The 19919-nt window shown below is 34.1% G+C and overlaps 1 protein-coding gene and 1 long non-coding RNA gene across 3 annotated transcripts in view; one reads left to right on the top strand and one right to left on the bottom strand.

Moving 5' to 3' along the window:
- The window catches only part of LOC101744414 (uncharacterized), a 78044-nt gene that overhangs the window by 4105 nt on the left and 54020 nt on the right, over positions 1-19919 (top strand). The window lies entirely within an intron of this gene.
- LOC101735924 (uncharacterized) lies at positions 1556-19456 on the bottom strand. Of its 2 annotated transcripts, XR_209863.3 has the most exons (4): positions 19278-19456; positions 2800-2853; positions 1921-2308; positions 1556-1850 (listed from the first exon to the last, which is right to left on the bottom strand). It is a non-coding gene; the product is annotated as an uncharacterized LOC101735924 (long non-coding RNA). The 2 variants fall into 2 exon arrangements; XR_009975009.1 differs by lacking the exons at positions 2800-2853; positions 19278-19456 and having other exon boundaries at positions 1556-1839; positions 1921-2253.

The raw sequence follows: 19919 nt of genomic DNA, 5'->3' as shown, positions 1-19919 counted from the left end.
CGGTGTATGGCTATGAACTTATATGTACATATATACTTATTTCCACGTAGATTGGTTTCTTCTTTGTATTTGCATCGCCTGTAAGTTGCGAGTAGCTTTGTGCCTTATCGATTCTAATAATCGAATAAAATGTATGCGATGCTTGCTATTTTTCAATCCTTTAATTGTTTTTATTTGTACATTTTTCACTTTTGCACCGCTTCACCAAATATGGGACTTAATACATTTTGTTTTTAGTAACTGTCTATAAATCAAAACCACTACATACTTGTCATCTAATTATGTTTTTAAAATGTGAATCAATGTCTTCCAATTGTCTTCTAATAGTACAAATAAAACTATACAGCGTCATCTCAATTGTTTTTGGTAGGCTTTGAGTAAATTCATCAAAGAAATAAAACTGAGAATTAAAAAAAGCATAAACTTCGAGGAGTTTTTACAATTAAATTTTAAATGATGATATGAGTTAATTTATTGCGCTTAGAAAGCGTTTTGTGATGTAAAATAATAAATAATTATAGTTTTAAAATAGAACTCAATTAGTGTTTCAGAATTTAAAAAATCATAAAAACCCTTGCACAAACTATAAATAAAACTTTTATGTATGTATATAATATATGTCGCACACAGTTATATCATATGGAAATATAAATATTTTGCATTTTTTTTCTTATACATATATGTTGTTCTATAAAATAATAACACCGGTTTCACCGTCTGCTGTTGACGATCGATGTACGGTGACAAAAATGGATATTATTTCAGAAGTTCCAACAGCAAACTATAATGCAAATCAAAATTAACGTGTTTATTGAAGTAGACGAGAGTTGACGGTCGATGGTCTATCTGGTGTTGAACTGTGATGCACGCTGCATTAATGGTGTTACCGATCTGGAATGGAGATCAATATCTTCCTAATAGCGGCTGATGTAGTGATTTCCTTAAAAATGGTAGGCATGATTTCGTTAAGTCAGAAATATTCAAAAATTATATCTATGTAGCGATACATTGACAGGAAAGACGGAGAAAATCTTGAAAAACAGGTGATAACTGGCAAAGTGGAAAGAAAAATTCGCGGGAATCGCCCAATACGTTGGTCTGACTTGATCCACCGACCTACGATGCTGCTACGGGGCGTAACTTCGCCAGGAGGAAGGTCATGAATGGAGATAGTCACGACCCTCAGACATGAGATGTAACACTAGAGGATAACATTATTACCTATCCGTGTATAGAATACCCCACCACCAGTAGATATGTAAATCAGCATACGTCTCATTTTTTAAATTTTTTTTTATTGCTTAGATAGGTGGACGAGCTCACAGCCCACCTGGAGTTAAGTGGTTACTGGAGCCCATAGACATCTACAACGTAAATGCGCCACCCACCTTGAGATATAAGTTCTAAGGTCTCAAGTTTAGTTACAACGGCTGCCCCACCCTTCAAACCGAAAGGCATTACTGCTTCACGGCAGAAATAGGCAGGGTGGTGGTACCTACCCGCGCGGACTCACAAGAGATCCTACCACCAGTAAAAATTATAAATATAAAAATCATTTATGCGTGATAATATTGTTTAATGAGAGTAATACATTTTACACACATTACAATACACACGCTAGTACATTTTTAGGTGTGGAATAATGTTTATCTAGTCGCATAGATTTATTTGGCATTGTAGGTAAATTAGAACAGAATTGGTCGAGGACCTTGACCCTACGTGTAGTACAAGTGACCGGACTGCGAGACACTACGCGGAAGGTTTGTGTTCACCCGACCGTGGCGACTCCTGCGCAGAAAGCGCCTGTCCTTGTCACATAACAACGCGTAACCTCTGACCCTGAAACGGAGCTATTTTACACCTAACTCAATTAAATCATTAAACTCTCAACGAAATGAGAAATTGTTTACAATTACTTACATAAATAGCTTATCAAAAAACTTGTACAGCTTTGAATGCGCAATTTTAATCCATTATGGTATGTAGTAGTTCGTCAATTGAATTTCACCGACCGTAGTCTGCCTATTTTGAGCACGAATCTTCTCAATGAGTCGCGTTTCCGATTCGGTGGAAGATTTTGCACTGCAAAAGCACTGCTCTTGCTAGGGTTAGTGTTAGCAAATCCTCTCAGGTTGAGCCGGTAAGCTCACCTACCCGTCCTGGCGTAGCTGGAATAGCCCCCTAGACTACCAGCAAACAGGTAGGGGAAAAAAACCGCCCCTTCCCAAAAAATAAAGGTATCACAATTTGTCCATTTGTAGTATACATCTAAATAAGTATTATTACTTGCTTGTACGAAGGAGGGTATCTGGAAATGCATATTAAATAAATTACACGCTGTTTGTGCACAAAATATTAAATTTCATAACTGTCAACATTGTCAATACCGATGGAACAGATGAGTCAGCAGCGTACAAACCGCTCAGTTCGGGTTGGATCTTTCTTTTAGTGATTTTAGTAGGAACTACACCATGAAAATATTTCTAGCTCATCGCCGAAATCAACGTCTAATAAGGCACATAGGTAACTTTACTATTATGTTGGAGGATTTTACACTAATAGTCTTCATTCTTTGTCATAGAAATTTCAATTTCAACATTGCAATTTCAAGTACGTACCTGTTTAAATAATGTGTAAAATATAGTTTGATAATTTATCTTTCATTTCTACGATGTTGATGGTCGATCGGTGATTAGATACAATCAATCAATTTATTTTAATCACGAACGCGTTACGATAGATCGGTTTCAAAACAGCGGCACATTATAAAAAAAAAATAAGGACTGTTAAATTGGGTACCTGCATTTATAACACCAAAAAATCATTCCAAGCGCAGCTGTATGTATGCAAATTCTGAAACAAATTTACAAAATCAAAGGCAAGAGTTTTCGGAAACACTTACGAAACCTCGAATTGCATATAAGTTTCAATTCTTTGGCAAAATAGTTGTGAAATGTTAATGTACAATTTTAGTACTGTGTGCGTACGTACGCAACACGGTATTTATGTAACAACTTTATAACGCTAAGATTAAAATATTTCATGCTAATACAGAAGCCGAAGTGTACACCAAAATAAGGTCACCCAATGTGGACTTAATGACTTTAAATATTCTTTAAATGTTCACCTCATTATTATTTCCGAATATTTGTGAACACTACTGGTATCATGTAAAGGCCTAAGCGTGACTAATTCTCCTATTGAGCTTTAGTTGTTGTAATATCGTCAGAGTAAACATACATGCAAAGATTTTTGTGTTAGCTCAGACACATGGACACACATACTCATCGGGCGGTTGTTTTTGTCGAATATTAGAGACGAAGAAACCGCCGAATACCGCTAGCAGAGCCGTCGGTTATTGCTCTCGGATTCCGCAACAAATTAACATGTATTCGGTACGACTAGATTTTGTACCTTGTAATTTAACTAAGTTCTCGAACGTCATTGTAAATAGGAAGTTTAAAATTATCGCGAATTGCTAATGCTTATGGATCTTTAAATGTAAAAGATGTTAGCCAGTCTAACCAGACAGATACTGCCTAAAGAACTTAAGTAATTTTTTTCAATAGAAATATGTCTGTATCTTAGTCTACCGTCCATTATTCTTAATGTGTGTCAACAAAGAGGCTGCCCGCTTTTCATCTATAAGTATATACTAAACATAGACGGTGAAATGAGTACAACCTACTTTGGTTTTAGTTCAAAAGCCAATTTTATTTGGCAGAGAGATGAATGAGTGAGATGTCTAGTGTCTACTTTCTGCTTCTCTTTTCATTAACCAAAAATAGATAATACAAAATTGTTCTTAGTTTGAATTCACGAAAGCTGTGCATGTAAAACATTTACATAATTTACAATTAATTACTTGCTTCAAGACTGTCTGCTTAATCTTTGGACAATATATTATTATAATGAAATTAAAATAAAAGCTATTAGCGTATCTTTTCTGTGCGATGAACAAGTTAATGTTATGCGAACATTATAAAAAGATGTATAAAGCTTTGGCAGATATTCTAACAACAAGTATCAAAACCAAGAACTGGTTTGCTGTCGGAATATTCGATGATAGAGTGCAAGTGAAAGTCATGATCGACGTACACATAAACAGTTCCGGTTTGACTTTGTTTTTTTTCATTAATTAGCAACTCTCGATTGCACCAAAATATTCTTTTAATGAATTCTGTAGATCAAGTACATACATCTCAAATTATTACGTAGTGGCAAGTTAATGTGTGTCTAAGAGAAATCAACGGTTTTTTTAATATTTATTAAAATAATTTTCGTTAAATTTTTTCGAAACCTTCCAGATGTCCTGATTGATTTGATTATCATAACAATGTTCTTTCTATTCAGATGCTAATGTTAATCTTCTTTACGAAACTGAAATACGCCTAAATAAATTAATTAAATTTTATTGTGTGCTTTCAATATCACGCGCCAATCTTGATAATGACATTTCAAACGTCCTTCGGGGACACTCAGAGGCGGAAATTAAACAACTAAATTACTACCTACATTCGGTGTGCAATGACCAGTATAACAATAAAACTTATTAGATATAAAAATAAGATATATGCGATATAAAGTTTGTGTTGTTTTTAAAGCATGAAATTGCGTGTATGTTAAATTTAAGAAAAAATTAATATCATAAAGTAGTTTTAAAAATAATTTTGAATATTGCAAAAGAACGGAGATTATTTTACGTAAACGTTATTATTAGAATATTCAACCATTGTTTTCGTATAGCCTAAAACATCTAGTAGGTATACACACGTACGTGATTTGAATTACACATTAGGAAGTCTTAAATCATGCAGGCAACGTCTCAGACGTCCTTGCGATTCTATTTCCCGCAATATAATATAAAATCGTTCAAAAAACATGTAAAACGAACATAAATCGACCAGTTTAAAGAAACGAAAAGACATGATGCAGTTAACTAATAGCTTTGACGAAGTCATGTTCACATGGGCGGCGGTGAAGTATTTCAGCACGTTAACGCGTCACGGAACAAAAACTCCATTAATGTCATTTAATCGAGCTCTCGAGCGTGGGATTACGGACAGTTTTAGGTATAAATTAAATTTTAATTTATCTTGTACTTTTCCAGCACGTCGACTGACCTTCAGCGTTTAACGATATAACCCGAGCATTTGTCAACGGAGCCCTACTACACAAATAAACGCTTTTCGTTTCTTTCAATGTAGTAAAAAACTGAAACTTGTTTTAATAAAAATCGTTTCAGATATGCGAGATGCGCGAGAATATGATTTTATTTTGATATTTTGGCGCTAATGTAGGTAAAATTACAACGGTAACTCCCTTTTGAAATATAAATGTTATTGCTGTACTTAAAATGCGTCCCAGATGAATCTGCAAAATGAATAAAACCGCAACAGTGGTATCCAATTAAGTGGATTGCTAATAAAAGTGAAATCGAAGCGAGTGCAGTGGCCGAGCCGCCGCGTGAGGGGATGGGGGGGGGGGGGGGGGGGCGCCGCTCTACGACTACATGTGCTCTGCCTTCTCACTCTCTGTGTCTAACAGTAGGTATATCTATCTAGCTTATAAAATAATTATTAAAGCTGAAGAGTTTGTTTGTTTGAACGCGCTAATCTCAGGAACTACTGGTCCGATTTGAGGCTATAGGCTATATAACATCACGCTAAGACCAATGCAAACGGAGCACCAATAAAGAATGTTTCCAAATCGAGGTTTTAATCCCTTTTGAGAACTTAAATAGCTCCTTAACATTGTATTATTAAAATATATTCTCACTTTCTACGTAAATGAAGAGGCGGATAAAATTTAGCGTTATGCCAAAGTAACTATTCCACGCGGACGAAGTCGCGGGCAAAAGCTGGTTATTCAATATAAAGTATTCCTATTTCAAATAGATTGAGTTCATTGCCGTCACTTATAACCTTTTTGAATTGCGTTTCGGTTTTCACTTTGAGGTGGAATAAAAGAGTTGTGGGATTTTTTTTCGCGTTAGTTGGTCGTAACAGTACATTGCATTTCTTCGACCGACACTAATTTGCATGCGAAGCTACCGGTCGGGCAATAAAATTTGTCACACAGTTTAAAGTCACGCGAAAATATTACACAAATGGAACGATACATGTGTACATAGTTCTGGTGATAATAACATATAAAATTATAAACACGAATCAAGGTAATTAAAATCGATTCCAAAGATTAAACTCAACAAAAGTCCATTGATTAACAATATTTCGAATATATTCAGTATTTTCGTTTATTAATGCTTCATTTAATTGCTATTTTACATAAAATAAATATATTAAAAGAGTTCCAATAGCGTCATAGTCAGTATTTAGAATAGTGAAATGAAAATTAAAAGAAACATCTCTAAGCGCAAAAATGTAAGAACGGTAATCTTAACATTGAACAAAATCGAATGTAGTAATCAGTGACGTTTAAAATAAGTTTTGACAAATAGTTTAATATTCAAACAAATTAAATAGGTATATTATTTAAATGTATAATATTATGAGTATTAGTAGGATCCTGAGATGATGTTTGCGCATTTGATATAACTCGCACACCTTGTCGTAATGTCTTTGACAAGATTAAGCCTTGTTTCATTTGAAAAGAAAAAAACACATACAATGCACAATGAATTATTACGTGAAGGTTAATTTACTTAACTAGTATCTTAATTTTGACAGTTGTTAGATTTCATAAACTTGAAAGGGATACACGTTTCAAAATAATTTAATTTTATATTATTTTATTAATATTAAATAGGAATACATATTACATATGTAATTACATATTATTTTAAAAAATACATAAAATTGTAATAGAGACAAAAAAGAATATGTACCTACAGCCGATGAGGACTTAGTTCTTTGGAATCATGATTTATCGCGTATTTAGATCCGGTTCGAGCCGAACTGTGGTTGCGCCCACGCCTTATTTCGCTCTATTATCGCTCCGAACTGATCAACGTACTGTATTATTGTATAACTTTTGTGTTGTTTTGAAAGTTAATATAGCACTCGTATTTTTTAAAACACAGGACGTAAATTATTAGTCGTTTGTCGGTATCAAAACAACTACAATCTCTTACAGTGATGTGAAATGAGGAAAATGTAGATATGATACTAACAAATCATTCAAACATCTTTTCGTGATGTATAGTTATGCTTGGAGATGGAATAATGACATTTGAGTGCAGACAGACACCAGTCACTTCAGTATTACATTGTATTCCAAGTGTTTTTTAGCTCGCAAAGATAACTCAGTTCTCAATTCAGATATGTTTTTGTACTGCGTTTTAATGTCTAATTAGTAAAAAAGTACTAGGTTGAAATTAGCAAATAATCTATTCTAAACTAGCTGACCCGGCACACTTCGTAGTGCCCCAATCAAACTTTTGTATAAAATAAACTTAAAACAAACAAAAGGAATCCGTCCGACGGGGGACACATCAAAGGAAAAACAAAATTGTTTGTTTTTATATAATTCCTAGTTTTTTATATTTTCTCACATTTTAAACCTTCCCTGGACTTCCACGAATAATTCAAGACCAAAATTAGCCAAATCGGTCCAGCCGTTCTCGAGTTTTAGCGAGACTAACGAACAGCAATTCATTTTTATATATAGAGATACTAGCTGACCCGGCAAACGTTGTTTTGCCATATATAAGATTTCTAGAGAATTTCAAGTGTAGAAAAAAAAATTAACTTATTGTAAGCGTGTAAGGATGTGGTAAATGAGTGAAAGAGACATGTAGCGCTGTGAACGATGAGGTAATATACAATAAAAATAACAAAACCTCATTCAACCACATAATACCTCATTATAACAAAAAAAAAAGTCCAAATAAAAAAATATGTTAGGGGTGGACAACCCTAATCACTTAGGGGTATGAAAAATAGATAGTAGCCGATTCTCAGGCTTACTGAATATGCATAAAAAATTTCATGAGAATCGGTCAAGCGGTTTCGGAGGAGTATGGGAACGAACATTGTGACACGAGAATTTTATATATTAGATAGATTTACACATTTTTTTTTAATAAAGGTATTATTTTGTGTTCTTATGCTGTTGAATAACTAACGCAGAGTTTAGATGTGTTTGTGTTCCCAATACGACGATAGATACGTGGCGTGATTCTGCGTCGTTTTCTTTATATAAACAAGATCAAAATGACACACGAAGCTCACACTCGTATTTAAGATTTTCACAAACGAACTTCAAACTGTTATTTAAGCACTTAGACATTTTGTACAAGGGGCCGCTAGCGAAACTGTACAAAAAACGATCTTGGTCAAGCATCTCGTTCGATGCTTTCTTCAAATAACTAAACTGTCGGTCGAAAAATAAGAAAAAAGAGTGGTAGGAAAAAAAAAGATTTTTTTTTTGTTTTTTCATGAGATTTTTAGGGTTGCAAATGAAGCACCTATTGATGAAATATCGTTGACGGTAGCATTCCTTGAGGGTAAGTTAATCACGAGTGCCGTCACGCTACGTACCCGGCGACTTATCGATGTTGTAATCGCCTCATCGGTACCGCGGACGCACACGCTCACGGCAATTTTGCTAAAAATAAATATTAAATATTGGAACAGCACCACGCGGCAACCGACAGTCAATTGAGCCGTATCTGAACGTGGGAACGTGTGAATACAATTAGTGGGTATAAGAAATTTATAAGCGTAAATTATTATCGTGAATTTTTTTGAACGTTGGATAGTATGTGATTTAATTTATTGTTTACCGTAATTTTTTTTAAATAAAACTTCACTTCTTGCGTGTCCGTTAGTACGTATTCTAATTTTTATTAGCATTACGAAGTTCAGTGAGGAGTTTAGAACAATAGACAGATTACTAAGTGAGCTTTCGTAAATCGTTACTAGAAATGTTATAAGTGACCTAATGTACTTATTTAAGTAATTTGACAAACAATGTCATTATAGACCATAATGGCGGAACTCTAAATTCGCATAGTTAGGTACCTAGGTATTAACTGGGAATGAAAGTATCATAGAGCATCACATCAACATGATTGCTCCTAGTTACTCTAAACAAAAACATAACCACGTTCTAACGTATATATTCAAGATACATAACGATTTGTTTGATGTCGCTCTCACGCAATCGCGAGCGGAATTTCGAGTAATGAGTCAGAGGAGTGCGTGTGCGGAGGCGCGGTCTCTGATCATTGTGAACAATACATATGTGTACATATATCCTTCACCTAACGATTTGTTCTACGGTTAATGATACTTCATACAATCATCGAACAGAGATACAGCTACGAGAAAATCAAGAAAATCGTGACAAACAACACGTTTTGTCATATGACAGATTTTTATGAATTAAATTGAGTTTAATATTGATATTGAGTATACAAGTAGAGCTGATGACGGAAATAGCAGACAAAATGCGTCAATGTATGTATATCAAACTTAATCAGGTTTGATTCTAATTCACATTCCATTGAACACTTTTAATTTGAAATGCCTATTTGTAACCGATAGTTTTAAAAATCGAATGCTATTATTACTCCAATAATTACTTTTTGATAAATTATGAGGGGTGCGTTTGCTAAGAAACAAATGCTGTTAATATAATATATTATTTTAGGGGCAGGATAACAGTTTCGTGGTGTGTCATTTCAATGCCTTATTCTATCTGTATGTATTATTATTACATGTATTTACATTTATATAGGTACATGAACACATAAATATATATAGGCTCTGAACAATTTGGACTAACGCTGCTAAACTTTTGTTCTTAAAAATCGCTATATGCTTAAAACTAATAATCAAAATTAATGTCAGTTTTGTTTGAGTGAGTTTAGCGCGGTCAGTGGTCGCTCGGACCTTACATACACAAATATGTATATATATATATAAGTTCCGAAAAAATTGGACTAATGCTGCTAAGTTATTGTTTCGAAAAATATGCTATACTAGCGACCCACCCTCGCTTCCCTTCGGAAACATTAAAACACACATGAAACCAAAAAAATATTTTTTTTTTTTTTTTTAAAAGTAGCCTATGTTCATCAGGGACAATGTCGGCTTCTAATGGAAAAAGATTTTTTCAAATCGGTCCAGTAGTTTCGGAGCCTATTCGAAACAAACAAACAAACAAACAAATCTTTCCTCTTTATAATATATTATATTATATGCTATATAGCGTGGTCAGCGGTCCCTCGGACCTGCACTTCGATGGGATTAACAGAATTGCACGGTCTCTTTTATTGAATTTTCGATCGTGAACTTTCTTTAAGCACGATGTTTACAATCAAGAATACAATGTAAGATCGATCGCTTCCATACCTATTGCATCGAAAATATTATTATTGTTCAGTTACTTAGAATTGATTCGTTTCTATCTTACTGATATATTAATAACAAGCGGCCCGCTCCGGCTCCGCTCAGGTCTTTGACAAAAATTTCAAAGATATTTGACGTTGTTTTATTTTTTTAAATAAAAGAACACTTATTGCGGCACAACTATAGTAGTTAGAGATATGCTGTTGCGACACTTTTTGTAAATAATAATATGTTCTACAAAGACGTAGTACATTATTTAATTCTATCATCAATAGTTTTAGCAGGGCCCGCGATGTAAATAATATTTTAGGTAATTTTATTACACATTGGGTTACATTATTGGAGTTTTAGTAAGGATCCCTATTTTTTTCAAAAAAGATTATAGCCTATGTTACTCGGGAATAGTGTAGCTTCCAAACAGTGAAATAATCTTTCGAATCTGTTTAGCAGTTTCGAAGCCTATTCAATACAAACAAACAAACAAATCTTCTCTCTTTATAAGATTATTATTAGTATAGAAGTATAGATTAGTATAGAAGTATAGATTTGAATTCATGGTTAGTGGTGCATTTGCATATTTTTGACGCGTATTCATTGCAATTGAAGTAGTAGGATAGCCGTTCCTGTTTTCGATTGTAATAAAGGCCGATCGCATTACTCAAGGAAATGGTATTCAATGTATCTATGACTTCTGGTCTGCCCATATAAGCCAATATACTATAAATAAAAAGATAAACCAAAAATACAATATATATGATAACGCATATGTATCTTTAACTCTCAGTTCTATTTAAGGTTAAGTATGTACTCTATACGTAGAGTGTAGAGTTTACGTAGAGTTACGTTGAACACTTTACGTCACATTTTTTTTTAATAGAAGACGTTGATGTGCTGTTGAAATGATATGTGAAATTAAATGCTGCTGACACGTGTCAAAATCTTTTATTTGTATTGTTGTTGACAGTTGACAGATGACGGCTTAGTCAAACAAAATGTTTTTGAGCATTTGCGCTTACAGTTCTTTAATTTTCACTTTTGTTCGTTTCTAAAAGCGAAGAAGACATTTGTCTTGGTTTACATATAGCAAGAATGTCAATGAAACTTTCTGTCTGTACATTTGTGTATTTTAACGGCGATCGATCCGTTTCGGGTGTTATTTTAGTGAGGTAGCTCCCGATAGAGCTTGGTGTTTGTCACATTCAATTATTTACATACATAACGTAGGGTGTAATCAATTGAGACGTGGCTGAAGTCTTGACTGCATGAGAATAACGACTAACCTATTTTTCAAAACAGAATCCGTGTTTGTTTGCACCGGTGGAAATCGCCCAAGCTTACGATAAGCTTAACTGTATATATTGTTTGAGATAAAGTCACTGCATTCGTGATATCTAAAGAATTGAATCGCTTAATATGTGAATGTTTGTGTTGCCAAACTCAATTTTAGTTAAAAGACTCTTGAAGCGCGTTGAAGTCTTTTATATTGGCCACTTCCCGACATATATTTGTTACTGAATAAATATTATAATGAAAATCACGGTCCACCGTAAAATACAAGGTCGTTTCCTAAATCAACTGAACTAGTGAACAGAATAAAAATATTTCATTTTACTCTAGAAAATTTCAGCCACACTTTGCCGTAACTATTGCTAATTGCATAAAAAAACACGAATTTTTTGAGACGAAGCGCGCCCTCCTTTCATTGATCCAATAACTGTACATAGATCAGTCGGTCGATTAAATAGTAACCAAATTTAGAGATAAGCATATTGTACCTTTTTTAGATTTATGAACATAAAAAGAGATTTTTCGTTTAAACAAAGGTAAAGATAAAGCTACACCACTCTACACCACGGAGGGCAATTAATTTCAGGGCTATATGGTATGTGATACTTTTTTTCTCTGAACAACTCTATGTGAATACACGCAGTGGCACCAGGTAGCAGGAATGAAATTTGATGCGATGGAGCGTGATACCCTGGTCAAAGATAATGAGACAATCTCAAATAATAACTCGGTGCACTCCACAGCGTCTAGCCCGTTGGCCCACTAAGAAAGCTGTTTAAACAATATTTGCATTATTCAAATAGGTTTAAAAATAAATATATGATGAGTGGACGAGCACATGATCCACGTGGCGTTAAGTGATCAGCGGAGCCCATAGACATTAACAACGTAAATGTCGCCACCCACCTTGAGATATCAATTCTAAGTCTCAGTCTTTACAATACTACGGCTGCCCCATCCCTCAAACCGAAACGCATTACTACTTCACGGCGGAAATAGGCGAAGAGGTGATAACTACTCATGAGGGCTTACATGACGCCATACCACCATTAAATAGTAAATAGTTATAAAGAAAGCTATTACAAATGGGGACGATATCTTTTTTTACAGATTACTCTACTTTTTAAAAGAAACATTGTTGTTACATTTTTTTTAAATTTTTTATTGCTTAGATGGGTGGACGAGCTCATAGCCCACCTGGTGTTAAGTGGTTACTGGAGCCCATAGACATCCACAACGTAAATGCGCCACCCACCTTGAGATATAAGTTCTAAGGTCTCAAGTATAGTTACAACGGCTGCCACACCCTTCAAACCGAAGCGCATTACTACTTCACGGCAGAAATAGGCAGGGTGGTGGTACCCATCCGTGCCGACTCACAAGAGGTCCTACCACTAGATATATATTACATACATTTAAGTCGTGACTGAAATAGAAGGGTACGATAAAGTTTCCTATAATAATGATTATTTCAAAAGTTCGTCTTGCACTGATAATACTAGAAATTTGTTTCCTTGTACAATTATGTAATTAATGACTTTCGATTAAGCTTTTATACCGTCAACGTTCATATAAAGTTTTGTAAGCTACTACAGTAATTTCTGTTAGGACAAAATGGCTCGTAAAAGTTAAGCAGCTTTTCTTCATTAACTTTGTATTATAAAGCTGATAACATAGAAAATGTTGCCACACTTATGTTCCACATTAATGTTTGTAAATTGAAGATGAGAGAAATATCCAGCGGGTCAAAGATTAATATGCGTTTAGCGGCCTGTATACGTTAGAATTGCAAACTGCGCTTAAACATTTCAAACAAAATTAAAACTACTTTTACGGGTAATAGTTACGTTTTTACACGCTTTATATTAGCTTCACTTGTATGTTTTTATTTTTTTTATTGCTTAACTGGTTGGACGAGCTCACGGCCCACCTGATGTTAAATGGTTACTGGAGCCCATAGACATCTGCAACGTAAATGCGCCACCCACCTTGAGATAAGTTCTAAGGTCTCAGTATAGTTACAACGGCTGCCCCGCCCTTCAAACCGAAACTCATTACTGCTTCACGGCAGAAATAGGCAGGGTGGTGGTACCCACCCGCGCGGACTCACAAGAGGTCCTACCACCAGAAAAGAATGTAAGAAGAATATAATGTAAGTAAAGAAGAATAAAATGTATGTTTGTATATTTGTAACAGACTCCTTTAGACGCGATTTTGACCCACTTTAAACGGCCAGATTTCATTCAAACTTTGTAGATTTATCGAGGACCGATGACAATACACTTATTTGATAAGATTATTCCATTATTCAATTTGCAAAATAAGATTTTTGCCAATTTATATAATTTTTATCTATAGTCGATAAAGCGGGAATTGATGTTAAAGTACTTAATAGTTTTAAAAATACGCTTTTATGTAAAATTCAACCAAAAAATAGAAAATAAATTTTAATAAATTTAAATTGAAACTAGTGTAAAATATATTTTATTTAAAAAAAAGCTAAAAGCATATCTGTCAGAAAAATATTTATAGCTATATATATTTACACCATGCACTCCACGCTTTTTTACAATAAAATATATTTTACACTATTTTCAATTTAAATTTATTAAAATTTATTTTTTATTTTTTAGTTGAGTTTTCTATAAAGCACAATACAGTCGGATAATACACTACTATTATTTAAACACTTTTTTTTGTTTTATTTATTTATATTTTTTTAATGTAAATTCAAATTCAAATTCAAATTCAAAATCATTTATTTCAACTTGGATGTCATCAAAAACACACTTGTTGAATGTCAAAATGTAAAAGAAAATGTTAACTCTACCACCGGTTCCAAAAAAAGCCACAGTCCTGAGAAGAACCGGCGAAACAAACTCAGCGGGCTTTTTTTTTTTTTGTATTTTCTCAACTATTTTCTTTTTTTTAAACAAGAAAACATATTTACAGTATACAAAAAAACAAGTCAAAAAAATACAATTCAAATAAATAATAATAATAATGAAAAATGAAAAGGCCAGGAGCGAACGCCTCACGAATGGCAGACGAATAATCTATTATAGTGTTAAGAAGTCATCACTTAAATTTCGCTTATGTTAAGACACGAAGGTGTAGTCTTCCATTAAACAGTTGGCTTAAGTTTCAAGCTACACCCCTGAATATACAAAAAAATACTTTTTTTATGATTGAGGGTTTTCTTGTGGTCGGAGGCTTTTCCGGTTTCACAAGGACAGGTGGGCGAGCAAGGGCTCAGCCAGAAGGGGCGGGATTTGCTAACGGCTACCCGAGCGCCTCCAAGCTAGAGCGTTTTTTTTTTACGCTGGGGAATCCATTTACGGTTACCCGGTCCGGGGGTGTAACGAACCGGGTTATGTCGGACTCCGGCGCCTCCTGAGAGGAAGAGAGGGACGAGGAGGGCCAAGGTCCTCCACCTCTCCGAGAGGATAAAACATTTCTAGGACAAAGCAGAATTCTATGTGCTGATTTTCTTTAAAAGTTAATCTCCTTTTTTATAATTCAGCGTCATCCTAATCGTGCTTTCCATTGTCGAGAATTAAGTAGTCGTTTTGATTAATTACTTACGTACATAAATGATTTTATAACCGAAAGTAACCAACGCCTTTTGCGTTAAGGTTTGTGAAAAATGCTTAATTGTAATTTTGTGTGTACGTGAGTGTGTGTGTGTCTCTGTGTGTGTGTCTGCATAGTATCGCAATCGATTAATCCAGTTAGTTGGAACAGACGCTTAGGCTACCAGCGAATAGGTAGGAAAAAAAGATACAATTGTCCCCAAAAAATATGTAATATTACCGTAGATGAGGTGTGACAGATGATGGTAGTACCACGGCACCGTAACCCGCTCCGTCAGAATCACAAGCCAAACGTAAAATTATCAAAAATTAGTTTGAAAAGAAAAAGTGTACCAATATAACTGTATGAGCGAGACGTAAATCAAATTGAAGATGCCCGATAAAGTGGATAATAATTAGTGGAAGACGTGAAAGTGTTGGGAGAAAAATTCGTGAGAGTTTGTGTTAGTGTGATTGTGCATTTGCCGAAGAACATCCGGCTGCGGTCAGCCGGCGACTATTGCCGTATACTACACGCCGTCTTCGCTCTAACGACAAACGGTTTCATTCACATTACATTTTGGACTATTAATAACTAAAATGTAATGAGGATTATTATAATACTTAAAAAAAATCCTAACTTAATCCCTTCCAAACATATGTAAATTCTTTTTTTTGCGTTTAAGATTGTATACAAAGCATATTCTGAGGAATTTTAATTAAGGATTCTTCAATGACGCGTTTCGAATGGATTTAGATTAACAGGTCGTCTAGTTGATGGATTCACGAAAATTCCAAAAACGGTGTTGCATAATTGCCTGTTATGGGATGAGAGCTGCTAGGAGTCGTTTTTTGAATTAATTATTGAAGGCCTACATGGAGATAGTCGCGTAATTGGGTTAGCTACGTCGTGTGTAAGCGCATAGAGGGCTTAGTTTTTAGTTCGAATGTTAGTTACAATGTTTCATTTAATGCTCAGCTTGGAATGTCTTAGTTATTTTATTTAACATATTTTATTTTATTTTTATAGTGTTTCGTTTACTCGTTTTAGAAAGAAAAAAAAAGTACAACTGTACGTAATGTAATTTCGTTTTTCGGTTCAGTCCTCACAAAAAGTCCAAAGTGAAATAATCGCGAGACTACACGGTGAAAGTATATTAATCACATTCCAGATTATTATTATTATACGTATTTTGTGAATGTGTTATTTGTGTGCATATTTATGATAATTAATTATTGCATTTAAAATAATTTTTGCTTAAATGCTCTGCACAAAGAAGTTATTGAGGGAAACGAACTATTGAGTGTCTTTAATAATTTGTTCACAAGCCCATGGTTTTATCCTTTTAAAAGTTATTGCTTTCTCGCCTAAAACAGAGCATTTGAAAGAATTTCATATGAAACAAATTTGTAATGTATTCTAATCAACAAGACGTTAAATAAATATACAATACTGTCGTATAACAAAGTACTGAAATTATGTCTTACTTTCAATGAGGCGTTTTGTAGTAGAAATGTAGAAACGAAGTAGAATTTCATCAAATGCTAGCTGCCATGATACGACGTTAGCTGTTATGATTTTTCGAAGTAAAATAACATATGTTTAAAGTAAGCAGTATATGTATATATGTTAACTTATCACAAATGCTAAGCGTATTTTTTGTTCAAAATTATATATAACGTTTCATCTATGTAATTTTAAATAATGAATTTTAAATTCATCAGAATTTCATTTCACTTCTTAACTTTTTTTATAAAATCGATAAAAGTCGACACGATATTAATTTTGAAACTTAATTTTGTAAACTCTAACGGGATATGAAATTCTTATACCAAGTCTCGCGTCAGTTCTAACAATCGTAGTAAACTCACTATTCCTACTTTGCTCCCTAATATCTAATCCATATTTTTCGTCTTGAGTATTGATGGTATTTCGGTTAGCTCACTGAGCTTCTCGCTGGATCTTCTCAGTGGGTCTCGATTCGGATCCGGTGGTAAGCTCTGCGAAGCAATGCTCTTGCTGGGGCTAGTGTTAGCAAATTCTCTCAGGTTGAGCCCGTGAGCTCACCTACCCGTCAGGTCGTAGCTGGAATAGCCCCTTAGGCTACCAGCGAATAGGTAGGAAAAAAATAAATATAAAAAGTATTTTAGTATGAGTGTTTAGTCGTTGTCCTAAGTTAATCGTGAGCGACTTCAATGTAGTCTTAGACGGCTTATGCTCGAAGGCCATACGTAACAAAGCATGACGTGTCCTTCTTCAAGCGGGGTTAGAGATGAGTCTTCTGCGTAGGCAGCGGCTTGACTATGCCACTGGCATTCCTAATTTGCACGAGGTATATTGCAGGACCAATCTTTGTGGCGAGGCTTGAGGGAGTGCAACTGTGTGCTGTATGTCCAACTATGGGAGTGCTGTATGTCCAACAGTGGACTGACGGAAAAGAATATTGTATATTCGGCATACGATTATGAAAATTGATCAGCGCATTCCGGCTTTTGTACAGCGGCATAACATTTAGTGAGGCATACCATACAAAAAATATAAAGTCGTTCTTGCTTTGAAACTGCACGTAACATATCACGTGACAAGCGACGGTGCTGGCAATAACAGACGTTTAAAAATTTAGTTTATATTAAATAAATGTTGTAGTGTTATGTCAAAAAGTACGTGCGTGATTTGCCGAATATAGCTTCATATATCCTGTTTTGGGTCGCAATAAGTACCTACATATAAATTTTGTGTGACTCACAATGTTACGATTTACATAATAGCCCCGTTTCCTAATAAATGCCTGAATGGCGGTAGACGAAGAATAAATTTAAAATACAACAAATAGACTTCGTTAAATTGGTGAAAATGACTACTATTAACACCAAAAAGGTTTTTTCATCTTTTTAACGTACTATGCGGGTGCTGCGGGTCCGCCTGCGTTAAGTTAAAATTAAACCACATGAATCCACTCTAAATTAGCTAATATTGTAATAGGTACACTTGTTTGTGAAATATACAGGTTTTTATCATTTAGTATCAAGGAGTTTTAAATAAGTGATGCATTGTTTAATTTTGTCCCTCCGTTTTTGAGTGATACCTGAACACACAAATATACAAAGAGATAACCAAATCAACGAATAGACATACAATAAAATCATAGAATGGGTATTTAGGTGTCAGGAACACCAGAATACGATTCACCGTAATTTGAATATCTCCAATGTACCGTCAGACTTCCAGTTCAATGTTATTAGAATAATAAAAACAATACTGAAGTATATAGTATACATACAGATCAAGGAAACTAATTTTGTCTCGAATATTTCATGGGTCAGATTGTTTATCGCCTTGAGTTAGTTTCTATTTTAGTTATCAAATTCATTCGTTAAATTATGCATAATGTCTATTCTGTACGTAAAAATGTGCTCTTTAAACTTAATTAATGCATAAAACGAATTTATAATTCGTATAATAATGTTTTTATATTTAAGCATTAATCCTTTACTTTGCTCTCTTTTATGGATTTACAGGAAAATATTAAATTATAAAATGTAGAGGATAATAATGTTATTAACAGGTAGGTTAATGTAATTGTTTAATGTATTATATTGTGAATATATATTTTTTTCTTTACATTATACGTTAGATTAGTTTTCGTTATCGTGTTGTTTTGTCGTAATTGTAAGGAACGTTGTTATACAAATTCAGCACTATATGTCTTGTTTTGTCGTGCGCACATAACTTATGTTGCAAGCCAGATTTTGTTTCTTTTTATTTGTGTGTTTTTATATATCTTTAGCTTGTGATGTGTATTGTGAGCCTAATAGAATAAATAAATAAATAGAATACTGAAATAGCAGTTCGTTTCATGCTAACACACGCCCTAGATACATTTGTTTCTCAACTAACCAAATTTTCTTTAATGGTAGCCAGAGGAATATATAACGTAGATAATCGACTCTCACTGCTCGTGGAATTTACCATTACGGTCCACGGAGACCGGAGATATGCTAACAAGCGCGCTCTCATCAGCCGCCCACATCAGCACCGCACCACGACCGCATTAAGGTCGCCTAGTTTAGTTTAATAAAAACAGAAATCTAAGAAACTTACCCTAGCATTCAAGATATTCGTGTATTATCCGAACTGATAGTGAATTGTATAATTGTATAAGAAACCTTTAGTATAATTATTTTTAAGGCATTTCCTGAAAATCGTGGTTACAATTGTGAACCGAATTTAGATCTGTAGTGCAATAAAATGTTTGATTTGAAAGTAAAATTGAAAATAAATAATAAATGTGTCAAGCGATGCCTAATAGAAAAAAAGAACAAAATTTAAATTTCATGAAATTCAAATTTAAAATCCACAAAGTAGGTCTATGAACAAATGTCAATCAATTCGAAACACAAATATTATTTACACATATCAATTTTAGGTTCTATAATTTTATTTAAAAAAATTATATTGCACAAATCCAAAGAATCCAATGGGATCATTTACAATCGATTTAAATGATCACAAATAGATCTCGTAGCACTTATTCTTTTCACTCATGTACATAAAATCCATTGATGAATTTTGTATTACAAGATTTTATTTACTTCATGAAACTTTTTCTAAGAAATTTCGGTTTTGTGCGTAAAACATGATGAGATAACTGTACATTCAAGATTAAACGACCTACGCTATGCAGTCCTAAGTAGGCAGTATCTCGACGTGCTTGCTCTGTCTATTATTCAGCATTATGCTTTC

Source organism: Bombyx mori, chromosome 15, assembly GCF_030269925.1.
Source record: "Bombyx mori chromosome 15, ASM3026992v2".
In the NCBI taxonomy this organism is placed as follows: domain Eukaryota; kingdom Metazoa; phylum Arthropoda; class Insecta; order Lepidoptera; family Bombycidae; genus Bombyx; species Bombyx mori.
The sequence above is the reverse complement of the archived record's forward strand: the minus strand, read 5'-3'. Positions and strand labels throughout refer to the sequence as shown.